At 57.5% G+C, this 8,748-nt stretch overlaps 1 protein-coding gene across 1 annotated transcript in view; it reads left to right on the top strand.

Annotated features, from left to right (window-relative positions):
* The first annotated feature begins 4,689 nt into the window (after nucleotides 1-4,689).
* The window catches only part of PTP4A2 (protein tyrosine phosphatase 4A2), a 45,732-nt gene continuing 41,673 nt past the window's right edge, over nucleotides 4,690-8,748 (top strand). Inside the window, exon 1 of the mRNA XM_029619350.1 lies at nucleotides 4,690-4,843. The gene's annotated coding sequence lies outside the window, so the exon portion shown is untranslated. The remainder of the gene's footprint in view (nucleotides 4,844-8,748) is intronic.

Genomic DNA, 8,748 nt, shown 5'->3' with positions numbered 1-8,748 from the left:
CGGGTGTTAGTCTAACGCGTCCAAAACACACATCCAATCACAGTTTAATCTGTGCACTAGACTGAGTGCACTTTCAAGCCCATGCAATACAGTGCGGGAGTATGGGGCTGGGGTGCTGGGAGGAGCGGCAGTGTCCGGGGCTGGGATGCTGGGAGGAGCGGCAGTGTCTGGGCGTGGGGTGCTGGGAGCAGCGGCAGTGTCCGTGGGTGGGTTGCTGGGAGGAGTGGCAGTGTCCGGGGGTGGGGTGCTCGGAGGAGCGGCAGTGTCCGGGGCTGGGGTGCTGGGAGCAGCGGCAGAGTGTCCGGTGCTGGGAGGAGCAGCAGTGTCCGGGGGTGGGGTGCTGGGATGAGCAGCAATGTCCAGGGCTGGGGTTCTGGGAGGAGCGGCAGTGTCTGGGGGGTGGGGTGCTGGGAGGAGCGGCAGAGTGTCTGGTGCTGGAAGGAGCGGCAGTGTCTGGGGCTGGGGTGCTGGGAGGAGCGGCAGAGTGTCCGGTGCTGGAAGGCGCGGCAGTGTCCGGGGCTGGGAGGAGCGGCAGAGTGGCCGGTGCTGGGAGGAGCGGCAGTGTCCGGGGCTGGGGTGCTGAGAGGAGCGGCAGAGTGTCCGGGGCTGAGGTGCTGGGAGGAGCGGTAGTGTCCGGGGCTGGGGTGCTGAGAGGAGCGGCAGTGTCTGGGGCGCTGGGAGGAGCGGCAGAGTGGCCGGGGCTGGGAGGAGCGGAAGTGTCCGGGGCTGGGGTGCTGGGAGGAGCGGCTGAGTGTCCGGTGCTGGGAGGAGCAGCAGTGTCCGGGGCTGGGGTGCTGGGAGGAGCGGCAGAGTGTCCGGTGCTGGGAGGAGTGGCAGAGTGGCCGGGGCTGGGGTGCTGGGAGGAGCGGCAGTGTGTCCGGGGCGCTGGGAGGAGCGGCAGTGTCCGGGGCTGGGGTGCTGAGAGGAGCGGCAGAGTGTCCGGTGCTGGGGTGCTGGGAGGAGCGGCAGAGTGGCCAGGGCTGGGGTGCTGGGAGGAGCGGCAGTGTGTCCGGGGCGCTGGGAGGAGCGGCAGTGTCCGGGGCTGGGGTGCTGAGAGGAGCAGCAGAGTGTCCGGTGCTGGGAGGAGCGGCAGTGTCCGGGGCTGGGGTGCTGGGAGTAGCGGCAGAGTGTCCGTTGCTGGGAGGAGCGGCAGTGTCCGGGGCTGGGGTGCTTGGAGGAGCGGCAGTGTCCGGGGCTGGGGTGCTGAGAGGAGCGGCAGAGTGTCCGGTGCTGGGAGGAGCGGCAGTGTCCGGAGCTGGGGTGCTTGGAGGAGTGGCAGTGTCCGGGGCTGGGGTGCTGGGAGGAGCGGCAGAGTGGCCGGGGCTGGGGTGCTGGGAGGAGCGGCAGTGTGTCCGGGGCGCTGGGAGGAGCGGCAGAGTGTCCGGTGCTGGGAGGAGCGGCAGTGTCCGGGGCTGGGGTGCTGGGAGTAGCGGCAGAGTGTCCGTTGCTGGGAGGAGCGGCAGTGTCCGGGGCTGGGGTGCTTGGAGGAGCGGCAGTGTCCGGGGCTGGGGTGCTGAGAGGAGCGGCAGAGTGTCCGGTGCTGGGAGGAGCGGCAGTGTCCGGGGCTGGGGTGCTTGGAGGAGCGGCAGGGTCGGGGCTGGGGTGCTGAGAGGAGCGGCAGAGTGTCTGGTGCTGGGAGGAGCGGCAGTGTCCGGAGCTGGGGTGCTGGGAGTAGCGGCAGTGTCCGGGGCTGGGGTGCTGAGAGGAGCGGCAGAGTGTCCGGGGCGCTGGGAGGAGCGGCAGAGTGTCCGGTGCTGGGAGGAGCGGCAGAGTGGCCGGTGCTGGGAGGAGCGGCAGTGTCCGGGGCTGGGGTGCTGGGAGGAGCGGCAGAGTGTCCGGTGCTGGGAGGAGCGGCAGAGTGGCCGGTGCTGGGAGGAGCGACAGTGTCCGGGGCTGGGGTGCTGGGAGGAGCGGCAGTGTCCGGGGCTGGGGTGCTGGGAGGAGCGGCAGAGTGTCCGGTGCTGGGAGGAGCGGCAGTGTGTCCGGGGCGCTGGGAGGAGCGGCAGAGTGTCCGGTGCTGGGAGGAGCGGCAGTGTCCGGGGCTGGGGTGCTGGGAGGAGCGGCAGTGTCCGGGGCTGGGGTGCTGGGAGGAGCGGCAGAGTGTCCGGTGCTGGGAGGAGCAGCAGTGTGTCCGGGGCGCTGGGAGGAGCGGCAGAGTGTCCGGTGCTGGGAGGAGCAGCAGTGTCCGGGGCTGGGGTGCTGAGAGGAGCGGCAGAGTGTCCAGTGCTGGAAGGAGAGGCAGTGTCCGGGGCTGGGGTGCTGGAGGAGCGGCAGAGTGGCCGGGGATGGGGTGCTGGGAGGAGCAGCAGTGTGTCCGGGGCGCTGGGAGGAGCGGCAGTGTCCGGGGCTGGGAGGAGCGGCAGTGTGTCTGGTGCTGGAAGGAGAGGCAGTGTCCGGGGCTGGGGTGCTGGGAGGAGCGGCAGAGTGGCCGGTGCTGGGAGGAGCGGCAGTGTCCGGGGCTGGGGTGCTGGGAGGAGCGGCAGTGTGTCCGGGGCGCTGGGAGGAGCGGCAGAGTGTCCGGTGCTGGGAGGAGCGGCAGTGTCCGGGGCTGGGGTGCTGGGAGGAGCGGCAGAGTGTCCGGTGCTGGGAGGAGCGGCAGTGTCCGGGGCTGGGAGGAGCGGCAGTGTGTCTGGTGCTGGAAGGAGAGGCAGTGTCCGGGGCTGGGGTGCTGGGAGGAGCGGCAGAGTGGCCGGTGCTGGGAGGAGCGGCAGTGTCCGGGGCTGGGGTGCTGGGAGGAGCGGCAGGTGTGTCCGGGGCGCTGGGAGGAGCGGCAGAGTGTCCGGTGCTGGGAGGAGCGGCAGTGTCCGGGGCTGGGGTGCTGGGAGGAGCGGCAGAGTGTCCGGTGCTGGGAGGAGCGGCAGTGTCCGGGGCTGGGGTGCTTGGAAGAGCGGCAGTGTCCGGGGCTGGGGTGCTGAGAGGAGCGGCAGAGTGTCCGGTGCTGGGAGGAGCGGCAGTGTCCGGAGCTGGGGTGCTTGGAGGAGCGGCAGTGTCCGGGGCTGGGGTGCTGGGAGTAGCGGCAGTGTCCGGGGCTGGGGTGCTGAGAGGAGCGGCAGAGTGTCCGGGGCACTGGGAGGAGCGGCAGAGTGTCCGGTGCTGGGAGGAGCGGCAGAGTGGCCGGTGCTGGGAGGAGCGGCAGTGTCCGGGGCTGGGGTGCTGGGAGGAGCGGCAGAGTGTCCGGTGCTGGGAGGAGCAGCAGTGTGTCCGGGGCGCTGGGAGGAGCGGCAGAGTGTCCGGTGCTGGGAGGAGCGGCAGTGTCCGGGGCTGGGGTGCTGGGAGGAGCGGCAGAGTGTCCGGTGCTGGGAGGAGCGGCAGTGTCCGGGGCTGGGGTGCTGAGAGGAGCGGCAGAGTGTCCGGTGCTGGGAGGAGCGGCAGTGTCCGGGGCTGGGGTGCTTGGAGGAGCGGCAGTGTCCGGGGCTGGGGTGCTGAGAGGAGCGGCAGAGTGTCCGGTGCTGGGAGGAACGGCAGTGTCCGGAGCTGGGGTGCTTGGAGGAGCGGCAGTGTCCGGGGCTGGGGTGCTGGGAGTAGCGGCAGTGTCCGGGGCTGGGGTGCTGAGAGGAGCGGCAGAGTGTCCGGTGCTGGGAGGAGCAGCAGTGTGTCCGGGGCGCTGGGAGGAGCGGCAGAGTGGCCGGTGCTGGAAGGAGCGGCAGTGTCCGGGGCTGGGGTGCTGGGAGGAGCGGCAGTGTGTCCGGGGCGCTGGGAGGAGCGGCAGAGTGTCCGGTGCTGGGAGGAGCGGCAGTGTCCGGGGCTGGGGTGCTGGGAGGAGCGGCAGAGTGTCCGTTGCTGGGAGGAGCGGCAGTGTCCGGGGCTGGGGTGCTTGGAGGAGCGGCAGTGTCCGGGGCTGGGGTGCTGGGAGGAGCGGCAGAGTGTCCGGTGCTGGGAGGAGCGGCAGTGTCCGGGGCTGGGGTGCTTGGAGGAGCGGCAGTGTCCGGGGCTGGGGTGCTGAGAGGAGCGGCAGAGTGTCCGGTGCTGGGAGGAGCGGCAGTGTCCGGAGCTGGGGTGCTTGGAGGAGCGGCAGTGTCCGGGGCTGGGGTGCTGAGAGGAGCGGCAGAGTGTCCGGGGCGCTGGGAGGAGCGGCAGAGTGTCCGGTGCTGGGAGGAGCGGCAGAGTGGCCGGTGCTGGGAGGAGCGGCAGTGTCCAGGGCTGGGGTGCTGGGAGGAGCGGCAGAGTGGCCGGTGCTGGGAGGAGCGGCAGTGTCCAGGGCTCGGGTGGTGGGAGGAGCGGCAGAGTGGCCGGTGCTGGAGGAGCGGCAGAGTGGCCGGTGCTGGGAGGAGCGGCAGTGTCCGGGGCTGGGGTGCTGGGAGGAGCGGCAGTGTCCGGGGCTGGGGTGCTGGGAGGAGCGGCAGTGTCCGGGGCTGGGGTGCTGGGAGTAGCGGCAGTGTCCGGGGCTGGGAGGAGCGGCAGTGTCCGGAGCTGGGGTGCTGAGAGGAGCGGCAGAGTGTCCGGGGCGCTGGGAGGAGCGGCAGAGTGTCCGGTGCTGGGAGGAGCGGCAGTGTCCGGTGCTGGGAGGAGCGGCAGAGTGTCCGGTGCCGGAAGGAGAGGCAGTGTCCGGTGCTGGGAGGAGCGGCAGTGTCCGGGGCTGGGGTGCAGGTGAGGCGCTTCCGCTGTGTGCGGGGAGTAGGGCGGGAGCTTTGCGGAGGCCTCTGTTGCCAGGTCCTGGGGCCGCCGCGCGGGGGCGCTGTAGTTAAGTCTCTTCTGGGCCTGTCTGGCCGCCGCTGGCGCTCTCTCTCTCCGGCTTTCGGCTCTGGGAGGCGGCAGCGCGGCTCGCTCGGGCCGGTGACAGGCGCGGCTCTAGTCCTCAGCCCCGGGCCCCTGGCGGACGTCAATGACCAGGCCGCGGCTTCGAGTAAGTACCAGTGGGGACTGGCGGCCGCTGCGAGCCCGGGGAGGGAGGCGCTCGGACTTCGGCCTTCGGCCTTGTCTCCTGCAGTCCTGCTGTGGTTCGGGCCTGACCCGGGAGGCCAGTGAGCGGCAGCAGTTTGACATGCGCACGGCCTTGTCCCTCTCGTATCACTGGAAACAAAGGACTCCAAATAATGTAAAGTTCTGAAGTTTCATTCAAAAAAGAATAGAAAATGGTTCCTTTTATTGGGCTTCCTTAATATATTTCCTGACTGGAAAGTCAGCTTTCTTTTCCTGAGGTCCAGACACAGGGCCGATGTAGTTAGCTGTGCATTGAAACTCGCTGAAATCCTTAACTTATGCACTAAAAAATTCATTCAAGTGCCGATGCAGTAAGCTAATGGTTTGTTAGCGCACTGGAAGTTTAAAAAAAAGTACACTAACCCCAAACTGTGCGCTGAAGATATGTTTAGCATGCAAAAAATACAATTTGATTGCATAAAACAAAGATGTTTTCTTAATGCTGGAGGAATAACCAAGTGCTTAGAGCGGGGGGCTGTGAACCAGGGAAGTAAAGGTTCAGATCCCACTGCTGCTCCTTGTGACCTTGGGCAAGTCACTTCACAGTCCATTGCCTCTAGGTACAAGGAAATAGTTACAGTACCTGAATGTAACCTACTATGAAGTGTCTGAAAGGCAGAGTATAAACATCAAATAAAATAATATATATTGCTGGAGCAAAGTTCCTTGGATTAATCTGTCTGTACAGCGTAACACAGAGTTCATGGTGCAGGGGCCTGTACTCAGGATTTACGTACATAAAACACTATTTCTGCAAGTATAGCATGTTTTATGTGCAGAGAAAATACTTTGTGCACCAAATTTAATGCATGCATCATGTTTTGTACATTTGAATCCAAAATTTTGCATCATAAAGAAGAGCAATATTTATTTAAATGTTTTATGTACCGTCATTCCATGTGAGAATCACTAGTTCATAATGGTTTACAGGTAAATCATTCATAAATAAAATGAGTGTTATAAAGAGGAAAGACATTCATTGAAACAGAAGTAATACAAAGGTAGACTTCTGACGTAGAAATAGAGCTGAAATAAAGGATTAACGAGAGGGGGGATATTGTTAAAGAATTATTAATGTTATCTGAGTCATGGGGAACTGGGTGTTTCTGTCGAGCAGAAGGCATTTTTGAATATCCAAGTTTTTAAGTCGCTTTTGAATTTCTGTTTATCTGTTAGTGTTTGAAGTTCTGAGATCTAAGTGTTAGATGAGAGCCTCTGAAGTTCAGAATTTCTTGGAGGCCTTTGTTCTGTGATCTGAGAGTTTGTCGGGGGATTGGTTGATTTCTTTATTTTTGTGGTTTTTTTTATATACCGCGGCACGTATGGAACATCACCTCGGTTTATATTAGAACATAATGCAGCAACAAGCTTTACAATGAAATAGGATGAACCAACAATATATAAAAATGCAAATTGAGGTTTAAATGTTATTCCTAGTAGATCATTATTGTTCAGGTTAATGTTGTTGTGTATTATAGATAACACCTCCATGGAGGAGCATTGGAAACAGACCACTACATCAATGACATTATGATCAGGATATTGAAAGAGAAATATAGAACAATCTATGAGCATAAGATAGTTTTGTTAAAATGTTCAAGCACTTCTGTAAATGTATTTTAGTTCATGCTGGTAGCTGAAGGCAAATTACATTCAGCTACTGTAGACATTTCCCTGTTCCCAGAGGGCTTACAGTCTTAGGGGCTGATGCAATACAGTGCGCTCACACAAGCGCACTGTTTAACCCGCTGTGGGTTGCAGGTTAAATAGACGCTAATCCACCCCCTAATGCAATAGGGAGATTAGCGCCTATTTAACGTGCGTCCGAAGCGGAGTGAATGAGTTTAGTGCTCATCACATGCAAATGCATGTGAATGAGGCTATTACTCCACATTCAAAAAAATAAATGTGCGTCTCAGACGCACATTTATCGCTCAGTTATTAACGCCTGCCTGGAGCAGGCGTTAATAGCTGAGCGCACGTAGAAGAAGTACAGAAAAGCAGAAAAAACTGCTTTTTGGTACTACTTCAATTAAAAAAAACAAACAAAACAAACCTCGGCAGAGGGCCGGTTATGAAAACCGATGCCGAGTTTACCGGCATCGGTCTTCATAACTCGGCAGCTGCCATGGGGTCGGCTCCTTGTTAGCGTGACCCCCTAATTTGCAAATTGCATGGCGCCCCCTTGCTGACGCCATGCAAGCGCTAAGAAAGCGGGCGCTGAAAATTTATTGCATCGTCCCTTTAGGGCCCTAATATTCTAAATATTTTCCCCCCTAGACAAAGAATGAGGGAAAACCTTTAGTAAATTGGCCTCCAAGTTGGTACCTGAGGCAGTGGTGTGTGAAGTGATTTGCCCAAGGTCATAAGGCGTAACTGGGGGATAGAGACAACATGTACCTGGGATTTACATGAAAAGCCATATGAGATGAAACAGATGGTCCTGAATATGTATTCCCTGCAGAGGAGAAGATACTGTGGAGATATTAATACCTTTCAGGTATTTAAAAGTCAGTATTATAATGCACAAGAATCAAACCTTTTCTGATGGAAAGGAAGCTGTAGAACTAGGGATTATGATATAAAATTCCAAGTGGGAGAATAAGGAACAACATTGGGAAATATTTCTTCACGTAAAGGAGGGTGGATGCATTGCATACACTGCGGAAGAGGTGGTGAAGACAAAAATAGGTGTGGGATAGACACAGAGGATTCCTAGTGAAGAAAAGTAACCTGGCGTAACTTTTCTGCATGGAGGGTAACCTGCATGGTGTGGAAGTTACTACTCTAAACAACTTGGTGGGCAGCCCGGAATGACCAGCTGGGTCTTTATCTTCCATCGTTCCCTGGTTTACAGCTCTAACCTGCACTCCGGATCAATTTTCTGCCTTTTTGAATGAATTCCATTCTGCTTGTCTGTGTTGAATAGATTGTAAGCTCTATGGATAAGGCACTATACACCTATAGAAATAAGTAGCCTGATGCATCAACACCCCTTTCTCCATCATACTATTGCTGTAATGTATTTAGGGACTTCCATTTTCAATTTTTATTTTTTTCCCCAGAAATTTATCAGTATTTATTAGAACAAACAAAAATGGGAGAAAATTCATTGGAAAAATTGACACTTTTTTTCCCTCCCATTTTTGTTAGTTATAGTAAACACTGATACACATTTCTGGGAAAAATAAAAACTGAAAAGGAAGCTCCCTATGTGTATTCTATGATTCATTTGTATTTTCTGGCAAATGTCATCTCTTGCTCTGATTTGCTCATTCTGTTTAGTCCTGAGGGAAGGGAGTGTTAAATCCTGAAGCAATTCAAGAAATGTATTACGTTAGTCCAATACAAATGCATTACCCTGTATATTAGTTTTTGTTTGATAACCTTTTATTTCCATGCATCATTTTGCAGAAAGAAAGTGTTTTTGTTTTGTCAGCAGTTGGGTTCTGCAGAACCAGATGGTTTTATGCTTCGATTTTGTGTAAGGGTGCAGTTTTATATTATTCATACATTGTACTTTGAACAGGGTGGCTATTATTACCATCTTCTTTTATATTTACAAACAGGTTTCAGATCATTTTCAGGGGTAGGGATTTCTGGGTGCAAGTGTTTGTTCCAGCAGTTTCATCCAGTAGCTTTATGTGACATTTTTATTTTCACTTAAGTTTATATAAGCTTTGCATTGACTCCCTGTCCTGGTTCATGCACTGTTCAAAAGCTTGATACTATCTTCAGGGCTTTCCAAGATTTGGGTCCAGCCTATTTGAGGGAAAATCTAAACCTCTAGAAGCCAACCAAAAACCTGTGCTTGTCCCAAGGTGTCTT

Source organism: Rhinatrema bivittatum, chromosome 11 (assembly GCF_901001135.1).
Source record: "Rhinatrema bivittatum chromosome 11, aRhiBiv1.1, whole genome shotgun sequence".
NCBI classification, from domain to species: Eukaryota; Metazoa; Chordata; class Amphibia; order Gymnophiona; family Rhinatrematidae; genus Rhinatrema; species Rhinatrema bivittatum.
Note: the sequence above shows the minus strand (reverse complement) of the source record. Positions and strands in the feature narration are given on the sequence as shown.